Source organism: Meriones unguiculatus, chromosome 4 (genome assembly GCF_030254825.1).
Source record: "Meriones unguiculatus strain TT.TT164.6M chromosome 4, Bangor_MerUng_6.1, whole genome shotgun sequence".
Taxonomy (NCBI): Eukaryota; Metazoa; Chordata; class Mammalia; order Rodentia; family Muridae; genus Meriones; species Meriones unguiculatus.
In genome coordinates, this window is record NC_083352.1 from 81456316 (window position 1) to 81482154 (window position 25839).

General features: G+C 44.4%; 1 protein-coding gene across 5 annotated transcripts in view; it reads right to left on the reverse strand.

Annotated features, from left to right (window-relative positions):
• The window catches only part of Caln1 (calneuron 1), a 444621-nt gene that overhangs the window by 211232 nt on the left and 207550 nt on the right, over nt 1-25839 (reverse strand). The window lies entirely within an intron of this gene.

The window sequence follows — 25839 nt, forward strand, 5'->3', positions numbered from 1 at the left end:
AGGATGCAGGATGCAGGATGCAGAGATGGCTTGGTGTTAAGAGCACTGGCTGCACACGCATGAGCACCCAAGTCCATTGAGTTTTTCCTCAGTCCGGCTTATTTTATTTAGCGCGAAGGCCTTCAGCTCCCTCCAAATACAAAACTCAATTCTCCATTAAGGCAGCACAATGCCTTATTGTGTATATACATTAGATCTCCTTTAAGTTTGTCGAAGTACATAAAGACTGGGTCCCTTTGAGGCTTTTATGACTAGAGCAACAATAATCATAGATCTGCAGGATTCTCTGTGGTGTGGAGACTTAGACTTTTATTCCTTTGGGCAAATACCCAGGAGTCATACTGCTATGCCATAAGGTAAATTATGAATATGTGGGGTGGGAGAAAATGTGAGCATGAGTGCAGGTGCCACAGGGACTGGGAGATCATCTTATCTTTCGGAACTGGAAGTACCGGCAGCCGTGGGCTACCTAATGTGGACACTGGGAATCAAACTTACGTCCTCTGGGGGAACAGTATGCATTCTTAACCACCGAGCCATCTCCCTGGCTGCTGTATTTTATTTGTAGAAGACCTTCCATATCAGTTTCCCTAGTGGCTGCAACCATTTATATTCCCACTAACCCACTTTCCCTATATCTGAATGCTTGTATTGGATTTGGGGACCACCCAGATCATCCATCCAAGGCAATCTCTATTTCAAGACCTTTAACTCAATCGCACTAAGGAATTCTTTCCAGTGGAGCATTTGTAATTCCAGGGGATTAGGACTTGGCATCCCTAGGGCTGTTTTGAGAGTGATTATACGTTTTCATCCCAAGCTGCTTCTTCAAACAACTTTCTTTCCTCCTTCCTCGCCAAAGTCACATCCATCCTTGGAGGCCACATCTAATTTCATTTCTGTTGGTGTCACAAAAAAACCCTGACCAAAAGCAACACAAGGGAGGAAAGGGTTCGTTTGGGGTCATTGCTCCAGGCCACAGTCCGTGACTGCAGTGAGGTCACAGCACGATTCCAGCAGCTGAACACAGCCATGCTCAAGAGCAGAGAGAAACAAACGCACCCATGCTGCCTGTCTACTAGCTATGCTTAACTGGCTTTCTTCAGTCTTTCATAGCTCAGGCTGGAGCTCATAAGATGCTGTCACTCACAACAGGCTTTGTCTCCCAGCATCAATTAATGATCAAGACAATCCCTCACAGACATGCTCACCAGCCAACTTAACCTGGGTAATTTCTCACTGAAGCTCTTCCCAAGTGACTCTATGGTATAAAGGTTGTGTAAGGTTAAAGCACAAGGTTAATACATAAGGTTAAAACCAGGCAGCACACATAGAGTCCAGAAAAATATCTTTTCTGGCTGCAGTGGTACCTGTCTCTCAACTGCCAACTATTCAGTAAGCCATTTGCCCCTTTCACAGGACATCCTTCATGCCCCAGCACCGTATGGGGCAAAAACAGAATGGTTGCTGACCACCAGCCTAGCTTGCCGCAAGTTCAGTGAGACACCATCTCAAGAGAACAAGGTCGGAGTGATAGAGCAGGAGTTCTACCTACCAGAGTTCTCTGACCTCTGTGCATATGTGCAGGCATGACAACCAGCATGCATGACACACAGAGAAAGAGAGTGAGAGACAGCGATAGAGAGATAAACAGAGAGAAGAAAATAAAGGAAAGAAATTATATCTTCTCTGAACTCTAAGTCTCATCACAGACTTCTTTTATCTCCTGTTCCCCACACATATTGTAGGGGCACTAGACAGACAGATATCAGCCTAATTGCTGCATATGCATCAGTCTCAATAAATTTGAAAAATTATAGGACTGAGAAGCTGGGAGATATGGCTCAGTGGTTAAGAGCACCGGCTGTTCCTGCAGAAGACCCGAGTTCAAGTCCCACTCTCCACATGATAGCACACAACTGTTTGTATTTCCAGTTCCAAGGGGTCCAGTATTTTCTTTGGCTTCTGTGAGCACCAGGAGTAAAGGAGCGCAGATATATATGCAAGCAAAACACCATATACATTAAATAAAAATGAATTAAGATTAAATCAAATTTAAAAAATTACAGGGGCTGAAAAGACAACTCCACAGTTAAGAGTGCTTGCTGCTGTAGCAGAGGACCCAAATTCAACTTCCAGAACCAAGGTTGGATGACTACCAACCACATATAACTAACTCTAGCTTCAGGGCATCCAACATCTTTTCCCGGCCTCTGAGGGCACCTGTATTCATGTACACATACTTACCCATAGACACACAGGCATATACATAATTAAAGATAAATCTTAAAAAATAAGAATCATATATCCCCAGTAATTCTTTATCAGTTATTAGTACTAGCTTATCATGGGGAATGCTTTCTGCAAACACATGTGGTTCCAGCAGAGGGAAAAACCAGCCTGTGAGCAAGGACTCTAGGCTCCTGGCCAGGCTTAGTAGCTAATTATGTCAGCAGCCAAAACCAGAGGTCTCAATTTGCTCCCGTGTAAAATGAGCTGGGTTGGCTATGAGACCCCCTCGGCTCCTACCAGCACTCCCTTTTGTGGATCCATGAACATCGTTAAAGACGTTGAGAGAACAGGAAGCCTATGTTCTCTTACATACCTTATTAATCTACCCTCCCCTCTGGCCTCTTCTTTCCTTCCATGGATAGAATAAAAATAAGTTTTCATCAAACCCAAATTCTTTGTCTGCATTTTTAGTCTTTTCCCATCTACACAATCTATCCAAGTTCCTCACGTTTTCCTACCTAGTCCCAGGTATCATGGAAACGCTTGGTCATGGCAGAGACCACTGAAGAACACCAGAGCCCCATGCAGTGTGACATCAGGCTCTGGAGATGGCAGGATGCATGGGCAGGATCTCCTGAAGCATTTCCAGACAGCTGGTCCAGACCCCGGCCTCACTTGCCCCATCTGAAAGGAGGGTGTTCTAGTTTTCTATATGTTACCATGATAAACCACTTTGATCAAAAGCAACTTAGGGGAGGAGAGGATTAATTTGTCTACATTTCCAGGTAACAGCCCATCACCGAGGAAAGTCAGGGCAGGAACTCAAACAAGAAGTTGGCATAGAAGCCATGAAGGAATGTTGCTTGATGGCTTATGCTTATCTACCTTTTTTTTTTTCATACCACCCAGGACCCCTGCCCAAGGAATGGTGCCACCCACAGTGGGCTGAGCCCTCCTACATCAACTAACCATCAAGATATAGCCATAGGACAATCTGATCTAGGCAGTTCTTCTGTTGAGACATCCTAATCGCATGACTCTAAATTGTTTCAAGTTGATTGTTGAAGCTAACTAGGACAATGGGACATCTGTCATCTCTTTTCCGCATTGGTAGTGGCATTTTAAACTTGGTGACAGAATAGTATGTATAACAGAAGAAGATGTAAGATGACAGTGCTCATGGCTGGAGTCCTGGCTTGACATCTGGCCACTGAATCTCTTTCTCTGGACTGCTCTTTCCCAAGGTATAACGGCATTCTCACTTAATTTTGAACATTCTTTGAGGCTTCTGATAGCACCAAACAGAATACCTCCCTGCTGTAATGATTAATATTGTCAACTTGATGGGCTCCAAAGACATCCCTGGGCTTGTCTTGAAGGTGTTTTTAGAACAGGTTAGTTGAAGGAATAACTGTTCACTGTGGGTAGCATTATTCCATGGGTTGGGGTCCTGGACTGCATAAGAAAGAAAGAAAGAAAGAAAGAAAGAAAGAAAGAAAGAAAGAAAGAAAGAAAGAAAGAAAGAAAGAAAGAAAGCGAGCTGAGCACCAGCATCCATCTCTCTGCTTCCTGACTGGGGATGCCATGGGACCAGCTGCCTCACACTCCTGCTGCCTTGCCTTCCCCACCATGGTGGACTGTGAACCCTCAGACTGTGAGCCAGAAATAAACCCTTCTTTCCTTAAGTTGCTTTTCAACCCAATACTTTGTCACAGCAATAAGAAGAGTGCCTAGTATATCCTTTTTATTAGTAAGTTTTTACCATGATCAAAAGACAGACACAACTTCAGGGGATAAAGAGTTTGTTTTGGCTCACCATTTCACTGGATTCAATCCACGATCACTTGGACCCATGCATTTGGGGGGAAAAATTAAAAAAAAAGAAATCATGGTGGCAGGAGTGTCTGGCAGAGGAGAGCTCTTCACTTCCTGGCTAACTAGGAAGCAGAGAACGAACACAAGTGGGCCAGCCATAATGTACCCACGAGGATCCCGGACCCAATTCCCTGCCCCCAGTGACCTACATCTTCTAACTAGGTCCCACTTCCGAACGCTTCCAGAACTTCCCCAAATAGCATCACCATCTGGGGGTACATTTCATATTTATGATCCTGTCTGCTGCAGAGCCCCACACTACTCCTGTGGAGTCTCTTCATGCCCCAGATGTCACTGTGAACTTTGGCCTCAACACCAATGAGACCAGTATGCCCTGGTGAGGAGTGGTTCTGTGGCCAGAGGTCAGTAGGTCATTGTTGTCCTTCTTGGATACCATATCAGTCTTGGCAGGAGGGAAGCCATTCTAAAAAAACACTGTGTCTCTCCTTTTGACTACCAGATTATTGGAACGGCCGACTTTCTCCAGGAGTCTCATGCTGGGAGAAGAAAAAGCTGGGGCCCTGTACCAGGCAGCTCTGACTACTTATCAGATCACCATGCAGGAGATACTGAAACCTAAAAAAAAAAAAAATGAGGGGTGGGTGAGTGGTGGGTGGGATGGATGGCCCCCGCTACACACAGACCTCTATTTAAGTCTGTTACTCTCTATTTAAGTCTATACCTCAAGTCACGATCCTGAAGATGGACTTGCAGGTTCATTGGACCTCTTTATACCTCTTCCCAGGGAGGCCATTTTATTCAATGATCTCCTTGTTCTGTTTGTCATCATTAGTGGTGACTTTAATTAGACTGTTTCTGGACCTGGCTTCTAAGGGGAACCGTCAGGACCCAGGCACTGACAATCTGTGGTGAAAACTCCATAAAATAACCTGATCCTGGCTCGTAACTGACAAAAGTGTGGTGTGTGGAAGTCGAATCTGTGTGTTTGTTTGTGTATCTGTGTGTATGCTCTGTGTATTACACACAGGTTCTGTGGGAGCATTCAATAGCTTCACTTCGTTTCAAAGGAGCATGGGGGGAATAAAACAGAATGAACACAAAGCTACAACCATCACAGAGCTCCTGGAAATTCAATCTGTCCAGGATAAAGCAAGCCAGACTGGAAGAGACAGGTAGCGTATGCCTCTTTTTATTCTTATTAGCAGAATGCGGTATGGAACAATCTCATAAAACCAGCAGAGACACTGGGGCAGACAGCACCCCTTTGTGTCTGGCTCCCAGCACCAGTGGGCTCTGGCTCTCCTTTTCCTTCCATGGGACACAGCTCCAACATTTGGGAATAAGCTAAAAGCATGGACTCTTTACTGATGTTTTTATCTTTGGTGGTGGTGGTCCGTGTGTGTGTGTGTGTGTGTGTGTGTGTGTGTGTTTGCATATGTGTGCATGCATTCATATGTGTGTATGCTTGTGTTGTGCATGTATGTGTGCATACAGGCATGTGTATGTGTTGTGCATGTGTGTGTTGTGAGGAGTTATGATTGCTTATGCCTCATCGTTTAGGTGAACATGCTGTGTTTGCATCTGATTTCTTTTCCCTTTCAGTCTTATATGCACGATTGGGCTCAGTGAAACCCCATCACCTCTAAGATGCCTTCATAAGCTGCAGAAGTGATGGCTGTTATGGTGATAGGGGACTGTTTTTTGTTTCGGTTTCTGTGATAAAACACCCTGACAAAAGCAACTTCGAGGGGAAAGGGTTTGCTTTGGATCTGTAGGTCCGGCCCCTTCGAGTGCTCCAGCAGTCCATAGATGGGGTAGATATTGGGGTGTGCCAACTCAAAGCCCTCTCTCTGGGCCTGGGTGCTAGCTGTGTTGGCTAGCTTGCCAGCTCACCCACACCCATGCCACTAGGGACAGCTCTCCAGCATTGCCCAGGCTAGCTCACTCAATGCAGCAGCTGAAAAGGGGTGAGACTAGCTCTCATATTCTCATGCCTTCAGGGCTCACTCACAACCAGTGCCCCCACCCCCCACCCCTGCCACCAGGGCCAGGACTACTGTGCTGCCCACGTGAGGTGCAGGATCCACTAGTTATCTTTAATCTATATGGTTTCCAAGGGAAATGTAGGACTCAGTAGTTTTGGTATTTGCCGAGCTCTCACTACGCGTAGAGAGAGGGGATGGTAAGGAAAAGGCACCATCAACAACATAGATTCCAGAGACAAGATGGTCAGACAAGACCATAGAGGAAAGACTGAGCTTTGGAGTGACTCGATGTTGTGGTCAGTGTTAATGGTCAACTTGACACAAGCTAGAAGCACCCGGGAAGAGATTCACAATCCCGGGAAGGGATTGTCTAGATCAAGTTGGCCAACAGTTGTGTCAATAGAGTTGCCTTGATTGTTGACTGAGTTACCTGAGATGAGAAGACCCAGCCTGAAAGTGGCCATCATCATCCCCTGGTTTTGGATCCCGGACTGTGTAAGAGTAGAGAAAGCCAGCTGGGCACTAAGGAAGCACACATTCACTCGTCTCTGCTCTGCACTGTGAGTGGGACAAGCTGCTTCAAGATCCTGCACTGGCTTGCCCCCAGTGATGGGCTGTAGCCTGGTGATGGGAGCTGGAATAGGCCCTGCCCCTTTCTCCAGAAGCCACTTGTACCAGGGCGTTCAGCGTAAGTGGTACTGAAAGACTATCATTGAGCCCACTCCCTACCTAAACTGATGGGATTCAGCTCTCTCCTGGTGATGGTAATCCTCTATCTTCTGGGCTTCCTGGCTCTCTGAATAAAGCTCAATTTACAGTTTTCAGTTCTCATCTCTGCTCATTGGTTTCTCAAAGTATCAGGCAATACCCGCCCAGTCCCTGTTTTAATACCATTCTGTCCCACGGGCACATGGAATATGAAAAGGAGACACAGAACGACACATTTCTTTGGAGAAGGAATCCAATCACTGTCTGTAGAATTGTCCAGAAGCCAAGTGAGCATTCCCATGGGGACCTGGCTGGGTTTCTCTTTCTTAGAATGATGCTCATGGTCTTGAGCCCAAAGGGCCTTGGATTGTAAGGACTGAATTCTTGTTTTTGCAATAATTCTTTTTTATTTCTTAAAATTATCTTGTTATGGAGAAGGGGGGAGGGGATTTACAGACAGCTTACGGCAACTAGAAAAATCATAAGTTTCTGTTCCTCTGGGGATTTTTAGGCAGCTAATAGTTGCTGAAGAAGGGAGAAACAGTGGTGTAGCCTGTTATGATGCCTGTGCTACAGCAAACAACCCCACCTCACCCCATCCACCCTTACCACATGAGCCTAAACACAACTGTTATGAAACTCCTTTGGCCACACATTACAAAAAGGCAGAAGGAAGAATCATTAGGAAGAATAAGGAAAAGGATCAACAAGAGTCAGAAAGGGAAGAAAAAGGGAGCTGTGGGGGTAAATATGATCAAATGCATTAAACACATGTATGAAGATATCATTATGAAACCTTTTGGTGTATATAATTTATATATACTAAAAATCATAAAATTACCCATGACCAGCACTGAGGCCTGTCCTGCCCAGATTTAGTGTCCTGGCAAAATCCTGCCTCAGACCTATGAGATCTTCAGAAAGATACAGCCAGGTGAGGCAGGGACAAGGAGAAAGGTCCATCTATCATGGGGAAGACAGGCTCAGAGGAAGGTCAGACTCCAGCCAGTGGGAATGTTCCTGATAGCGTGCTGACTCTGAAGAATCAGATGCCATTTACAGCACCAATTTGCAACTTCAAGTTAGCAGTGAAGAACAACCAATTTCCTGGCTCGATTCCTACAGGATGCAAAAATCTACTCATTTTCTGTACCCTTAGGAAGAATATGAGTTTCATTTGTGTATATATATATATATATGTAGAATGGATTGTTTATATGCTCATGCGTGTGTGTATATGTATGCACGCTTGTGGTGTGACTTGTATTATGAGTGGGTATGTAATGTGCATATATATGTAGATGCCAGAAGTCAATGTCAGATATCTTTTTTAGTTGCATCCCACTTTGCTTTTTCTTCAGACAGGGTCTCTCACTGAAGCTGGGGCTCATTGACTTGGTTAGACTGTCTTGGCAGTGAGTGGCAAAGTCACTTGTCTCTGTCCCCATCCATCACTGGGATTACATATGCCTACCACAACATCCAGAATTTTATGTGGGTACCAGGGATCTGAACCTTGGGCTTCATGCTTCCATGACAAGCACTTTATCAACTAAGCCATCTCCCCAACCCCAAATGTGGGTTTTCACTGAATAAAGTGAGGGGTGGGAAAGATGTATTATGTGGCTACACGTCATTGAGAAACTGCAAAATTGGAAAGGCCCAGTTTCTAGGTAAGGTAATTATGACCAGAAAATGTAAGATACAGATGAACAAGTCTTTATTCAGAGGAAACAATAAAGCAGGGATGAGTTGTGGGTCAGGAGAGATGGTTCAGTGAGTAAGACTATGTACTGCTCTTGTGGAGAGTCTAAATTTGGGTGGAGAGTCTCACCATTACCTACCCATGTCAGGTAGGTAATAACTGGATGTAATTTCACAAGCTCCATCAACCTATCCTGGCCTCTGCAGACACTTTGCTCACATACACATACCTACACACAGACAGACAAACATACACATAAGTTTAAAAAAATAAATATTAAGAAATAAAAAAGGTTGGAAGGGTTTCTACTTTCTCAAAGGAAAAAAAATCAGAACATTTGGAGATGATTAACACAGATATTCATTCCATAAACAGCTGCTGTTTACTTACTATATATCAGATACAACATTAGGAGACGTGTTTAGTGAGTAAACCCTCCCAGGCTTCAAAAATCTAATATTCTAGATGGAGAAAAAGAGGTTGACCAGATGTCCACTGGCAAGAATAGCAAATTGAATGATTCAAAAATCTCACAGAATTCCTTAGGATGAAGGCACACTCTACAGAAAAAGTATTCTGTCAGAAGTGGTGGGGAGACACAGCCCAATCCACCAGTGACCTGAGGAGTTTCTTCTCCTTTAGGAACCTCCACTCAGGTAAGATCAGAATCTTGACTATACTTCAGAAAAGAATGTCAGGATTCGTATTCTAGTTTCATTTATTTTGTTATGATAAGACACTCTGAGCAAAAGGGACACAGGGGAAGAAAGAGTGATGTTCCAGGATACAGAACACCACTGAAGAGAAGCCATGGCATCAGGAGCTTGAGACAGCTGGTCACACCACATCCACAGTTAACAGGAAAGAGAAAAACGAATGGACCTTTTCTTAGGGTTGCTCTCATATAGCTTTCTCCTGCCTCATACAATTCAGGGCCCAGCCCATGAAATGGTGCTATCCACACTCAGAGTAGGTCTCCCTATATCAGGACAACCAAGACAAGTCCCCACAGACATGCCCACAGGTTAACCTGATCTAGATAACTACCCACTAAGACTCTTTCCAGGTGATTTTAGATTTGTGTCAGCTTGAGAGTTAAAACTTGCCAGCACAATGAGTCAGAGTGACATAAAGCTAGTGAGTTTATTAATAGAAGGGAGAACATACACTTTAAACTGAGGCAAAGAAGTTTAGGGGTGGTGACAATCAGAATAGGCGAGTATACGCTGAACACATGGGCAAAGGGTTCTCAAGAGGGAGAGTCACACTGAGACATCTCTAAGTGGTGTGTATAGGGGCTGGGAAGATGACTCAGTGGGTAAGGCACTTGCTATGCAAGCATTAGAACCTGAGTTTGGGCCCCCTGAACCAACACAAAAGCTAGGCATAGCGTTGCACCTCTGTAACTCAAGAACTGGGAGGCAAAGACGGGCAGATACCCGAACCTCACTGGCTAGGCAGCTTAGGCATATTGATAAACTCAGGGTTCAGTGAGAGATCCTGCCTCAAAAAATAAAGTGGAAAGAGACTGAAGAAGGCACTTGAAATTGATGTCTGTCCTCTGCTTGGACACATACATGTGCACACACATGTGATTTTGTGGTTTTCTAAGTTATTTTGCTCAAAAGGTATAATTTACAACAACATTTAAAGATTAAGTCTGGGAATTAAGAAAGGACATATGTGAGTTATTTTACTTATTTCTCTTAAAGAATTCCCCTCTGTGAATGAAACTATATGGTTTGACAAGGTTCACTGTTTAGGTTTAGAGATGAAAGGGGAACACTGACACACTCCCAGCTACCACACACGCTGTGGTCCTATGTTAGCAAGTGTATTGTGGCAAACTAGGCTCATCTGGGAAGAGGAAACTTTAATTGAGAATGTGTCCCTAAGACTGACACGGAAGCAAGTGTGTGGGTCTCTTCTTGGTTACTGATTGATGTGGAAGGGCAAACCCTGCTGCGTGTGCTGCCACCCCGGGCAAGCCGTCCTGGATGCTGTAAGCCGTGGGTAGCAAGCCACTAAGCAACATTCCTCCATGGCCCTCTGCTTCTGTTCCTGCCTCCAGGTTCCTGCCTTGAGTTCCTGCCCCTGACTTCCCTTCATGATGGACGGCAACTGTAAGGTGAAATAAACGTTTTCCTCCCAAAGACACTGCTGATCACAGTTTTTGTTACAGCAATAGAAAGTTAACTTTCTAGTAGTTAAAACTAGTCCTAGTTAACTAGGACCATTGCTTTAAACATCCTTGTTTGAGATCTCCTCAAGCAAAAACAAGTGCTGCATCATAGGCAAGTTCAATGTGTTGTTTTGTTTTGTTTTGTTTTCTTAAGATTCAGTTTACTTTTAATTGTGTGTGAAGGGTAGTACACATGAGTGCAGGTGTCCACAGAGGCCAGAAGTGTTCGATCCTCTGGAGCTGGAGTTTTCCCTGATACCAGAAGTCCAACATTGTTGCTGAGAACTCAGCTCAGGACCACTACAAAAGCAGTACCTTCTCTTAACCTGTGAGCCATCTCTCCAATCCCTAGCAGCTTTGGTGTTAGCAACTGTGATGAAATCATCCACTCCCAGCCAGATTCCAGAGTGAGGGTTTTTTATTCTCTGTTTCCATGTTCCCATGTTTTTCCCTTTTCATCCTGCCTCAGCTGGGAGTCACACCTGAACCTTTGGAATCTTAAGGTCAATGAGGCAGAATAAAAAGACTGTGTCTAGGCACAGCATGTCTAAATCACTGTCTACACAACTAGAATAAGCAGACTTAGAAGTGATGGTGAGCTGTACAAGGACCATTTGCTAAGGGCCTCCATAGCCTCTGGCCTCTACCCTGCTAACCATGCACTGACAAAGGATGCTCTAAGGCCAAACCCAAGCTTCTATTAACAGGGGACTCTGAGAACACAGGAAATCCTCATTCGGGGCTAGCACTGGACATTGAGAAGTAGACACCTGCTGACCATCAAGAAGTGAGGGTCTGTGGCAGATGGAGAACTTTCAGGCTGTCTGCCCCCCGAAGACCCCAGTCTCCCACTCTGCCCACTCACCATCTGTCCATATCACTTGGATCTGGGAATCTTGTTTCTTGCCATTTTGCATAGACACCCTCTAGCCCAGCTCATCTCATACATATTTAAATCTCATTTCCTCCACCTCCTTTCAATTCTGAATGCCAGCCAGGGGCATTCAGCCTGTTTCTGGCCTTGCTGGGCTTCCATGGTCAATTTCTACTCTGCTTTGCCCTGTTCTTTTAGTGTTGGAGGCAGGTGTTCCATCAGCGTTAACTCCCTCCAGCGCTGGACTCAGTGTAACCTTGTCTTGTTGGGGTATAAACTTTGCATCCGGTTACCTCTCTTCTAGTACATTTTCGAAGCTGTTTTTATTTTATTTTATGTGTGAGCATTTGCCTGTATGCGCGTGCACCGTGTGCATGCTTAGTGCCTGTGGAGGTCAGAAGAGGGAATCGGACCCCCTGGAACTGGAACTATAAATGGTTGTGAACCACCTTGTGGGTGCTCAAGTGTACGAGTGTCCTTAACTGCTGAGCCATCTCACAAATACCTCTTCTAATATTTTCAAGGATATATATTGAGAGAGAGGGAGAAAGCCTCACTATACAGTTTGGAGCTGATTTGAACTTTGTGATGTAACCCAATGTGGCCTGGAATTCTGGGTCCTCCTGCCTCAGCTTCCCTAAGTGCTGGGATTACATGTGTGTACCAGCACTCCTGCTTCTATTTATTTTTATTTTTATTTTTTCTGTGTGTGTGTGCAGTTATGTGTGTCAGCTAGAGACCAACCTTGGCTGGTATGTCTTTAGTTATTACCCACTTTGTGTTTTGAGACAGGGCTTATCCGTAGAGCCTGGGGGTCCTTGATTAGAGTAGGCTGACTGTCAGGTGACTGAGTCATAAAGACCACTTGTACATTACATGCACCACCACAATGGGCTTTTTTAATGTTTTAACATTGATTCTGTGGACAGAACTCAGATTCGAATGTTGACGAGCCAGCATACTGACTCTCTTTCTACCCCTTAAATCCTTGGAAACGGCCCCAGCTTTTTAACTGCTCGCATCACCATGACCTAAAACCAAAATCATTACTCTTCATGACCTAAGACACTGGCTTAGTCTCTGCTGGCTTAACATTACCACCTAATTAGTGATTGAAATGTGTATTATTTGCCTATGAAGTAGTAAAAAGGGCCAGAAACTTAGGGGACACCCAAGGTACATAGCAGAACCATGTGACAAAAATCAAGATGCGAGACTGGCATCTCCACCTTCATTTTGAGTCTGTTTCCTTTGCTATCATTAAGAATCCTGCTTGCTTCAGCATCAGCATGTTAGCCACTCAGAGGGTGCCTATGTACCCAATTTAACTCATCCCCCTTTAAGGCTGGAGGTGCCAGGATACATTCATCTTAACCCTAGAGTCATCTTGGATTCTAGGAACAGCAGGAGTTGACAGGACCCCTGCCTAATTGAGGAGAACTGTCAGTTATGGTGAGGGAACAATCCTCTCCCCCAAACTAGCTTGCCCCCCACCCCAGCTATAAGGATTTCTTTGGAATACATTACAAAACCAGAGTAGAGACAATAACTGGTAAATCCTCATGACTGCTTAATTATACATACCTTTCCCCCTTGTCCCTAGTCTCATGTCAATACCCCCACAGGTGAGCTTGAGGTCACTGGACTCCTTTATCTGTTCTTCTTCCCCTGTGCTCGCTGATGAAATCGCCGCTCTCTGCGTTTCACCATTACTTATCTCTTTAATTAGCGCACTGGGGCAAGTCACTGAATGTTCTAGTTTCCTTTCTGTTGCTGTGATGAAATATTCTAATGAAAAGCGACTTAGGGGAGAAAAGGGTTTGTGTGGCTTCTGCTTCCAGGTCACAGTTCGTCACTTAAGGAGGTCAGGGCAGGAACTCAGGCAAGACCTTGAGACAAAAACCATGGAGGGCTGCTGCTTGCTGGCTCACGCTGGCTTACAGGTTCTTGCTTAGTTATCTTTCTTATACATCTCAAGACCACCAGCCTAGGGAATGGAGCTACCCACAGTGGGATGGGTCCCCCTACACCAACTAATAATCAAAGAAAACAAGTCTGATGGAGGTAATTTCTCACTTGAGAGTCCCCTCTCAGATGACTCCAGGGTGTAATAAAGATGACAGTTAAAACTAACTGGACCCCCCTGCCCATTGTCAATTTGGTACACAAACATATCCCTGTTAAACCTTTCAACTCCTTGTTCTCTGAGGTCTCATGTTAATATCACAGAACAGTCAAATTTCAGAAGTCTCACAGTCTTAAAAATTCCAATGCTTTAAAAGTCCAAAGTCTCTTAACTGAGGGATCCTGTAAAATTAAAAGCAAGTTACATATTTATTTTTATTTACTCAGAGAGAGAGAGAGCAGATACTTGAGGAGTTCCAACAGATATGAGTGCTGGGTATCAAACTCAGGTCCTCCGGAAGAACAGTATACACTCTTAACTACTGACCTCCCAGCCCCAGGTTACATACTTGTTATTCCCATTGGAGCTGAGCCTTTGGCCCTAAATATCCAGTAAGAGGATCAAGATGGTTAAGTTTGTGCAGGGACTAAAAGTGAGTAGCTGACACAGAGTCTAGGGGGAAGACAATGGACCTGAAGACATGTCTGTACCACAGCAAAGGACCTGGGGTCGGCTGACATTTCTAACATGGAGAAGATGCATCCAGAAAAGACTCAGGTGCCTGTCTGGGTTTGGGAAAGGCAGAATTTGAAGAATGCCTTGCAGTTTGTAGTTTACTTGATGGGTAAGAAGTGATTGTGTAAACTGAGGAGAAGAAATATAGCCTTCCAGGAAGCGAAGAGAGTTGGGTTAAGACCATGCTGAATTTTAAAGGTCTGAATGACAACGTCTGTGACCCCTTCTAGCAGGAAGAGGCAGGAACAGCTGTGGTTTTCAACTTTCCCAATGCTGTGACCCTTTAATGCAGTTCCTCATGCTGTAGTGACCCCCAACCATAAAATTATTTTCATTACTATTCATAACGGTAATTTTGCTGCTGTTATGAACTGTAATGCAAATATTTTTGGAGACAGAGGTTTGCCAGAAAGGGTTGTGACCCACAGGTTGAGAACCACTGCTAAAAGGGATGGAGGTTGGGGGGAACTGTAGCTCTTGATTGACCAGCAGAAGGCTATGGATAGTAAAGATGTAACCATCCTGACAGGAATGAAAATACTTCAAATAGATACTTGTGCCCTCGCTTTGTCTATCAGACTATTGGCACGAGGTACCCCAAGAAATCAGAATTCCCATAGGCTTCTCATGCTGGGAGAAGGAAGAGACTGAAGCCTTGATGCTAGCCAAGGGAGGGAGGGGTTGTCTCTCAGGAAGACATTTCACACAGTTCTAACAACCTGTCAAACTGCCTTGCAGGAGAGACTGGAGCTGAGACAATGATGGGGCAGTGGAGGGCAGGGCCACACACCGACCGGACTGCTTAGCTTTGCATGCCTCTTGACTCTGCAGACCCCACTAGTCTGGAACTTCCTGTGTAAACCAGGCTGGCCTCCAGTTTACAGAGAGCCACCTGCATCACCTGTACTAGATTTAAAGTTATGTGCCACCATGTCTGGTTCTTGCTTTCACTTTATACCTAAACCTCAGGTCAAGATGCTAAAAATGGATGTGGTTTCTGTTTGTTTGTTTGTTTGTTTTGTTTTTTTTTTTTTTTTTTTTGCTGGTAGGGGGTGGCGAGGGAATACAGGACATCTTTGTTTCTCTTTTCAATGTGGCTACATTGAATAAACCTTTCTCTGGTTTGCGTTATCACTGGTTTAATTGGCTTATTGAAGAAGGGTAGCAGAGTCTGCCTTGTTAAGACGCTGTTACGGCCCAGGCTCCAAATGCACTCCACGACCAGCACAGGTCCTGGTCCCACAGAGTGGTTGCCTGGTCATCACTGCAGCTGGCATCTGAACAGGGGAGCTGGGACTCAGTGAGGGAAGAAGACATATGGGTGAAGGAGGTGGAGAAGCAGAGAGAATGTGGCTCTGGGGACTTTCTAGGCCAGTGCTGGGGTCTGGACAACTGTTCTGAAAAGAGATGGACCACCTTCATGGTACCAGGAGTGTGTTCCAGTGCAGACCAGATTACTGCTGGGGCCAAGCACAGCTGCAACAATAGCCCCTTTCCTCTGTAAGGGGAAAAGCCCCCTACAGAAAGCCTATCTGAGCAACTCAACTCTCAAGCCGACTTCCCAGGTACCAGGATTCAGAAGAATTAGCAGTCATCCTAATTTTCACTTCACCAAGGACATTGTGAGGCTGCCAACCTCCAAGCCAGCAGAAGGCTACCTATACAGTGAATGCCCCTCAGCTAGGGCTCCTCCCCAATACCCTGCCTGGAAGTCCTCCCCTGCAGCCCAGGATTGAGTAGCAGGCTGGCTACAGGCCTTTCTGGTGACCCCTCCATCTTTTTTTTTCTCTGAGACCACACTGCCTCATGGGCCTGAACTCTCCATAGGTCACCCACCATGCTGCTGCCTGTCTGTCTGTCCATGCCATTAATAACTCCTCTAACAAATATCTTGCCTAAAATAATGATCGACCTCAGTGTCTGCTGCAGAGTCCCCCTGGAGCCCTCAACCCCTGACCAACCTTTGAGAGAGAAGCCAGGTGCTTCCTCACAGGCCTCCAGCTCCCACTTGGCAATGCACACCTGCTCAGGGAAAATTAGGCCAATTGCTGAGGACGAAGAATATTAATTGCATCATTTGGCTCAGAAGACAATATTGGAGGGGCCCACGAGGAGCAAATGGAGAGGGATTTATCTGCAAACATCAGGGTCATAATCGACCTGGTTAATTTTTCATTAAGTCATTTCATTCCTGAACTTAGAAAGTTAATATCCAAATATCAGAAAATAACTGGCCTCTTTGTAAGCGAAATTGTCTGGTGGATTTAGTGTGGATATGAAAGCCGGAAGAATAGAAATCCATGTTCCAGAAATAAACCAGCGCAGTTGAACAGAAAGAGGAGAGAGGGACTTTAGGCAAAACTCCTAAGGGCAGAGCATGTATATTGGACAGAAGGATGGATGGTTTGGTATGCATGAAGCCTTGAGTTCTAGTCCCAACACCCTTAAAACAATAATAATAAAATAATAACAATAAGAAGAAGAAGAAGAAGAAGAAGAAGAAGAAGAAAAGAAGAAGAAGAAGGAGAAGAAGAAGAAGAAGAAGAAGAAGAAGAAGAAGAAGAAGAAGAAGAAGAAGAAGAAGAAGAAGAAGAAGAAGAAGAAGAAGCAGAAGCAGAAGCTAGGAGCTGAGGAGATTGCTCAATGGGTAAAACGCTTGCTACACAGGATGAGGACTTCATTGACACCCTAGGAACCACCTAAAGCTAGATCGTAGAAGTGTGTGTGTCTGTTATTCCTGTGATGTTATGGAGACATGGGAGGCAGAGCCAGGAGAATCGCCGAAGCCACTGGTCAGCTAGCCTGGTATAAGCAGCAGGAGGCTAGGGCAGGGAGATTGTGAGTTCTAGGCCAGCCTAGGCTCCATAGCGAGACACATACACACACACACACACACACACACTCATGTATGCTTTTCTTTTCAATATGAGTAACTACTGAACAAGCATCCCTGCATCCCCAGAGAATGCTACCTCCTCAAAAGATAGAGAAAAGGCCTTCCCTTCTGTGGCTCCCAGACCTCCCAAAGCAAATGCTGGGGGAGAAATGTTGACCATGCAGGGCTCAGCTATACCCTCAAGCCTCAAGCCTCAAGCCATGGCCAGGGACAACCTGAGCCACAGGTGATAGGGCAGAGGCAGGCTTGATTTTGTTTTTGTTTCTGTTTCGTTTTCGTTTTTTTTTTTTTTTTTTTTGTCTCCAAGGTATCTGTCGGTATCAGAGACTGACTCTAATAGAACAAGTGGACAGTGAGGATCACGCATGTGGACCTAGACATTACTCACTTACTCCCTTTAGTAGCAGGGTAGGTGGAGACGGCATGAGAGGAATCGGCAAGATGGCTCATCAGGTAAAGGAAAAATCCACCAAGCCTGATAAACTCCGCCCAGGGCCCACATGGAGGAAGGAGAACAATGACTCCCACAAGTTGTCCTCTGACCTCCACACGGTTACTGGGGCGTGCATGTACCCATAGATATACACACACAAAATAAGTTTTAAAAATATATTTTAAAAATCAAAGAGACTATGAGGACATCAGGGCAAGCCCACCCCCCAAAGACATCTAGCTGCCCGTGGCCAGCAGACAACCTGGAAAGTTGAGCCTGTGAAACACTTTTTTTTTTTTTTTTTAAAGCAAAACCAAAAACAAATAGTTGTGAAATCATTGGCCCATCAAAACAAGATTGCCATGAGTTGAGACCAGCCTGCAGGAAGCTTCAGGCTAGCCTGGGCTATGACACGTGGCCCAGTCAAACACAACAAAGCAAAAGCTGTCAATAATTCAAGGCACCAAGCCAAGGGGCAAAAATAACCAATCCCAGGATGGAAAGAACCAGGTTCTAATCCAGAACTGACTTCCTTTCTTTTGTGTGATTTTTCAATATTACCATACAGTCACTGCCTCCTTTCTGTTTGCACGTGCAAAGACATGCATCACCATGTCTCCAATCACATTTCTAATTTGTTGCATCTGTGATGCCAATATTCGGGAAACTGAGGCAGGAGAATTGCCAGGAGTTTCAGGCCAGCCGGGGCTATAAAGTGAGTTTTAGCCTCCAGCATCAACAAGGCCTAAGGGAAACTGGTCAGACTCCCCCAGTGAGGGGCTGGAGAGCGGGGGTGACTCAGCCACAGAGTGTTTGCCGAGTGTCTCCAAGGGCAGCCCCTGAATTTGCCGCCTATGAAAGACAGTCACTTGGAGTTTACTGCAACTCCAGGGGTGAAGTGTGGAAGGCAAAGGTACAGCTGGAGACAGGCACATGGCATCCTGGGCGAAGCCCCGAAGACTCTCCCTCTGGACCTCTCCAAACTCCTACGTATCGGCCCTCCCGTCCCTCCCTTGTCCAGTTCTTTGCAGGCCATTGCGGCTGGCTCCCCAGGCCCTGCTAAGAGGCCTGCCTAAGAACGCCCTTGTTCTCCACTGCAGGCTGCGCCAATATCCCTTTATCAATGAGAAGTAATTCATTCGCTGGAAACGGCCAACTCTCTCATTTTGTTTCAACAAGCTGGCTCTCTCGCCAAAATAAGTCCACGCCTTTGAAAAGACTATTTTCAAAGCCTCACGCGCGCTCCTCCAGCTTGAGAAATAACTCTGAATCAGCCAAGGCAGCCTGACCTCATACCCGTACTCCAGCATTAAATGGACAGCTCAGAACGGGGAAATAATTGCTTTCCAAATTCCATCCGGAAACTTAATCCTGCAGGGGACAGAAAGTTGTCCTCTGAACGCTGCTGGCACCCACGCACCCACACCGGAAAACAAATCAATACATGAGTAAATAAATAAATGTAATTTTTATAATGTAAGTGGAGCTGAGAGGAGAGGGAAGAGGGAAAAGGAAGAAGAGGAGGCGATGAGGGGGGAGAGTGGGGCAGGAAGGGAAGTCAAGGAGGAAGAGAAGGAGATGGGGAGAATAGGAAGAGATGAGGAAGAGGAGGGTGTGGAGCGGGTATGAAAGGATAACCAGGAGAAGGATATCCAGAAGAAAGAGGAGGTAGGAAGGGTCAGGAATAAGGAAGGGATCCCTGGAGTTTAATGGTGACTGTCCAGGGCTTGTGCTGTTCTCTCTGCCCTTGGGTATGTTTGATGATTCTGCAATAAAAACACACTAGGGCTGGTGTAGTAGCGGCCCGCGCCTTTAATCCCAGCACTCAGGAGGCAGAGGCAGGATTTTTTAGTTCAAGGCTAGCCTAGTCTATAGAGTAAGCCCCAGGACAGCCAGGACTATACAGAAAAACCCTCTCTTGAACCCCCATTCCCACTCTCTCAAAAAAATCTGCCTCTGCTAGCAACCCTCTTGATTTTAACATTGCAATTCCAATCATCCAGTCTAACAAATGAGAAGGTGTGAAAAGATTTATTTATAAACATTTATCACCTCCTTTGTGTACAACACACACACACAAAAGGGGAAACCAATGGCTAAATTTCCAACTGCTCCATTTAAAATGGCAGCAAGATCAATAAATGCCTAGATACTCAAGAAAGTTTAGGATATGCTAATGATGACATTTTCAGATAGTATTCAAAGAAGGATTCAATCAACCCTGTCAGAACAATTAAGTAGATGTGCATAAAAATTGAGAATGAGGGGCTGGAGGAGATAGCTCAGCACATATTGCTATTCCATAGGACCCAAGTTTTCTTCAGAGCACCCATGACAGGTAGCCCACCAACGGGAACTCTAGCTCCAGGGAATCAGATGCCTCTGGACTTTGTGGGCACCTGCACTCACACGCACATACCCACACACAGAGACATTCACATACACACAACGCCCTCTTCTGGCATCCATTGACACCTGCACCCACAGGCACATACCCACACACAGAGACATTCGAATACACACAATGCTTCTTCTAGTTTCCTTTGGCATCTGCATTCGCACATGCATATTTCCACACACAAAGACATACACATGTAATTAAAATAAAACCTTTTTAAATAAAAATAAGCTCTTTCATAGTAAAGACAACTAAATCAAACAAAGCTCCCAGTAAACTTTGTGAAAATTCAGAAACCAATGTATCCCAGTGTCCTTTTCTGTTGCTGTGATGAAGTACTCTAAAAAAAATGCAACCTAAGTGAGGGGTTTATCATGGCATCCATAGTTAAAAAGCAGAAAGAGATGAGTGCGGGCACTCAGCTCATTCTCTCCTTTTCCCTCAGCCCAGTTTCCCAGCCCATTAAATGGTAACACCCACATTCAGGATTCAGGGTGGGTCTTGCCACCTCAATCAATCTAATTCAGAAAGTCCCTCCCAGGAATGCCCACAGGCTAACCTGACCTGGCAGCCCTTCACTGAGACTGCCTTCTAAGGTGATGGATTCTAGATTCTGTCACGTTGACAACTAAAGCTAACCGCCCCCCCCCCAAAAAAAAAGAGTTGGAAATTAAATAAAAAATTGTGAACAAAAAACTCCCCAAAAGAAATTGTGTCTGGCTGTGAACAAATAATTCCTCGAAGAGACTGAATGACCAATTGGAATTTCGGTACTGTGGAGAGATTGTCACTTTATCTTGGGTTAGTTTAGCCTTCTGAAATGACCCCACTCTGCATTTGAACTAACACCTTGTGATAATAAACAGCTGCTTAGAAGCTACCAACTTATTAGAATGCTAGCTTTCCCTAATCCAGGAGCTAAGAATGTCAGCAGACAACACCTAGGACCCACAAAACAGCCCCTGCTATCATGTACCCACCTCTTCCGTGTACCCACCACCGTATTTTAAAGTTGCCTTGATTTATGACTTTCTTTGTTCTTTAAAAACTATAAAACCCCCATGAAACTGCTTCTACATTGGAACGTGGAATTTTGGGTAACCTAAATCTGTGTTCCCAGGCCACAGTCATTCAAACTAACTCCAGACTGAACTATGTCCTATTCCCTTTAAGATGAGAGCTGTTTTACGTTAACGTAATGCATCACAAAAGCAGAAATAATTTTACTCATAATTTTAAAAGCTTGTAGTCAAGCATGGTGGCACACACCCATAAATCACAGCCATAGGAGACTAAGAAAGGAAGATTGTGGGTTCAAGGACAGTCTGCGGTGCATAGTGAGACTTTACCTACAAAAAAAAAAAAAAATGGGGGCAGACGGGGGCTAAAGATGTAACTTGGAAACAGACCATCTGACTAGAATTCCCCAGTGAGGGCCTGGGAGAGTTGCTCAGTTGTACAGCACCTGCTTAGAATCCCCTAATGATGGACTGGAGGTGTAGCTCAGTGGAAGAGCTCTTGCCTAGAATTCCCCAGTGAAGAGCTGGGGGTGTGGGTCAGGGGTAGAACATATGTAAGACCTTGAATTCATCCCTCTTCGCCACAGTAACAAAACCTCATACAGAGCAGTAAGAAAAGTAATAGCTGGTGTACCTACTAAAAGAAACATTTTAGAGAAAGAACAAGAGCAGGCAATTCCCAAGGCAGGAATTACAAAGGGCTCATAAGCACAGAAAGCTTAAGATTCAGCCCGAATTCTAAAGGGAGGGATGCAAATGGGAACGGATCTTAGTAAAATGCATTTCACCTGGAAGGCAGGTAAAGATCAAGACATCAGATAGCGCAGGGTGAAAGTGAAGCCGTGGAGGAAGAGGCTGTCTTCAGACACAGTGGTGGAGGGTACAATAGCCTGCATATGTATGCTCTTTGAAATGCAATTTAGCAATTCATACTCAGACTGAAACATTCATTCCTGTGCATCAGCCCCACCTCTCAAAATATATCCCACAAGCATAACTGCAAATGTGCAAAATAATATAGAAGCCTTGCTAGTGTTTGTGGTATTGCTTATATGCTCACTCACATCCACCCACCCACAACCACACCCACATCAACAGAGAGATACAGGCTTGTTGGTATAATGTTCCTGTGGAATGTATACAATTTACCCTTGTTCATTCACATGCTAATTTCTCTACCCCACTCTACTATCTGGTTTGAATCAAGACGTTGCATTGTGATGTTTATTCTAAGCATCACCTGTCTCAAGTCTGTGTAAACATGCCACCATTGGTCCTCTGTATTGTCAATAAAGCAACCAGCTAATGCTAAACAATGGAGAGAATAGGGTGGACATCCTGGTCTGGAAAGGAGGAGAAAGAAGTGAGTGGGGGGAGTCGGAGAAGAGAGATCGCAGGAGAGGACTTGGAAACATGAGGAGATATGAACCAGACCTAAGAAATGACCAAAAGCAAGTATAATGTGGGAAATCTCAATGGGAGAAAACTATGCGTGCTTGGAGGTTTAGGATGGAGTAACTATTGCCCAGCATGTGCTCTAGGTTAATAAAGTAAATTTTATTCTCTATGTGGTGATTTGGGTATACATCTGGTTTAGGAATAACCACTGTTTAAATAAAAGATAAATCAATAATGAATATTAATAACCAACAACAGAGACTATTTTTAGAGACACTCATGTAGCCCAAGTTATGTAGCCAAAGATGGCCTTGAACTCCTCTCCTGATTCTTCTGCTTCTGTTACCCGCTAAGCTATTTCTCCAGCCCTTGAATTCTTAAGCCATTTGGGGTTAGAAGTTACTTTGGCAAAAGCAAAAACTTGGAAATGACTTATTGAAGAGCCAACTCCCCTTGGCTCCCCTCCAGGCTGTTTCTTCCCATACTTTTTCAGTGTGCTAAGCTAGGGCAGGGTGATGAGCAAGCTCTGTCCTTCATGATGGGCAGGAAGGAGAGGCATAAACATAGACAATGACAGCAGGGAGTGAGCAGGGTCAGGGCAGAAAGCTCACCCAGCATTGGAGTATGTGAGATTCTTCCAGACAGATAGTAAGTAGATTCAATATTATACAGTGTTGGGTCCACTTAATGTCAATGATAGAAAGATAGTTCTTGCTGCCTTTGTTAGGTTTCTATTGCTGGAATAAAACACTATGACCAAAAGCAACATGGAAAAGAAAAGATTTATTTCAGCCTACAGTTCCACACCACAATCCATCACAGGAAGAAGTCAGGACAAACTCAAGAAATGAGGAACTGCAGAGCCCACGGAGGAACACTGCTTATTGGCTTGCTTTTGATGGCTTGCTCAGCCTGCTTTCTTAAACAGCTCAGGACTACCTGCCTGGGGATGACACCCCCACATTATGCTAGATTCCCCCCCCCCCCATAGCCATCATTCATCAAGAAAATGTCTCCACAGACTTGCCTACGGGCCAATCTTCTGCAGGCCTTTTCTCAGCCAATAGTCGTTCTTCTCAAATGACTTTAACTTGTGTCAACTTGACATAAAACTAACCACTAAAGACAAAGCCTAAGTACCTGCTTGGGATCCTCCAATGTAGGGATGAGCTGGCTTGCTTGCCTGTTTATGCTTGTCGAGTTTTATTGTATGTCAAAACAAGACTCCTGTTCCATTCTAAGTGGATCTAATACCTTGAACAAATTGCTTTGCTGAGTTTTGTTTTGTTTCTCGTTCTATTCATGAAAACCTACTCAAGGTCACATTGTAGACTATGCACCCATACAACACAGTTCCCATCCTAAAATACTATGTGTGCATGTGTTTGTGGGGGCGTGCATCTATACAGGTTCATGTGTGTGCACATTTATGTGGTCAATGTTAGGTGTGATGGATGGTTTTATGCCAAATTGACACAAGCTAAAGTGATCTGAAAAGAGAGAACCCCAATTAAGAAAATGCTGGTGGTCTTGGGGTCTATAGGAAAACGGGCTGAGCAAACCATATGGAGCAAGACAGTAAGCAGCATCCCTGATGGCCTCTGCATCAGCTCCTGCCACCAGGTTCCTGCCATGTTTGAGCTCCTGTTCTAACTTCTTTCAGTGATGGACAGTGATAGGGAAGTGTAAGCCAAATTAACCCTTTCCTGCCCAAGTTGCTTTGGTCACAGTGTTTTTCAGCAACAGTAACACTAAATAGCACATGAGAAATATAAGAGATTGCAGGCAACCCTTTTACATGTTGCTTTTGATACAAAACCTGTTACTGAGTCCAGCTATCAATCCTGTTATCATCAACCCAGCTATGCTGGATGGACTGTTGACCAGTGCCAGAATCTAAGGTACTGTACCACATCTAGCTTGTTTGGTTGGTTGTTTTTGTTTTTGTTTTTACTGTGTTGTCTCATGCTATCTTAGTTTCTCCTTTGTGGCTGTGATAAAATACTCCCACAAAATCAACCTAGGAGAGAGGGGGCTTTATTTGGCTTATGGTTCCAGATGGTAGTCTATCATGGTGGAGATGGCATGATGGCAAGCAGGGAAGGCATGGTAACAGGAGCTTGGAGGAACTAGGTCACATTGTATCCAAAATGAAGAAGCAGAAAAAAAATGAATATTCATTCTCAGTGTGCTTTCTGCAGCTTATATAATCCAGGATCCCATCCTAGGGAATGGCACCACCAACAGTGGATGGGTCTTCATACTTCAATTTTAATTCCCCATAGGCATGCTCAGAGGACTTTTTCCCAACTTATTTAGATTTTATCAAGTTGACAATACTATCACATGTATTGAGCATTGTCTGAGGGGAGAGAATGTTAGGGGGAAAAAGAGGGTTAATGGTTAAAAGAGTCCATTTAGAGAGAAGGAAGGTGTTCTTGTATTCTATAGCCTGTAAGGAAACTTGGTTTGACCATCATACTGTCAAAATAGCTACTAGAGAGTATTTTGAAGCTTCTCAGCATGTAAATAATAATACTGGAAGTGATAGATGTAAATAATAGCATGTAAACAATAATGATAAAAGTGATAGATGTGCTAATCACCTCAACTAACCTATTAAAGCATGGCTCAGCAACAGAACCCTTGCCTAGCATGCATACTGCCATACTTGGGAGAGAAGGGAAGGAAAGAGGAAGGGAAGGAGTAGGGAGGAGAAGGGAAGTCAAGCCAAACCATTATGATAATGAAAAAAAAGAGCCAGTAACTAAATTTCCCAGATAGAGTCTTTATAGAGCCTACTTTCACACACCCCCTAACAGTCATGAGACAGTGGCAACCTAGCCAAGTTTTACTTGGTGTTTGCTCTCTGGCTCCCTCTCTCTAGCTTCTCCTTTCCTTCATTCTTGTTGCCCTGGGGTTGCACCTCCCTTGAACCATCAGGGCCCAAGGTTGGCTCAGATTCCTTGAGCACTACAGCATGGGATACATCCCTCCTGTCCAGAGCCTGGCATCTGTCACTATTCTGCTTCTTTCTGTGCATGCAGGATGGCCTAGATAATGAGACACTGAACTCCTCTAAGTTCACAAACACCTGTAACAAATCTTTACGCTTTCTCATTATGATTTAATTTTATTTTTCAAAAAAAGATGAAAAATGAATACACGTGCTAGCGAAGCTCTCTATTTCTCCTCTTGATCCCTTTGCTCTCACTTTCCAGACATAAGTACCATTCTTAATTTGGTGTTTATTACTCTCATTCAGCTTTTAAAACTATTGATTTCATATCCTAAGATATTCAAACATAAGAATCCATAAAAGAGAATGTTATGTAAATGGGTGTTTATCTAACCCAGTGTTATTAAAGCTATAATTATTCCACATTTCCTTTAAATCATTTTTTAAAAGACTTCATGGAAGGATAATTTTACATGGCATAGCTTGGGGGCCACCCCTCCCTGTTTTATTCCCCTCCTTCCAGCTTGGTAGTAACCACTATTCCAATTTCATTCCTTATTATTGCCTTAAAAG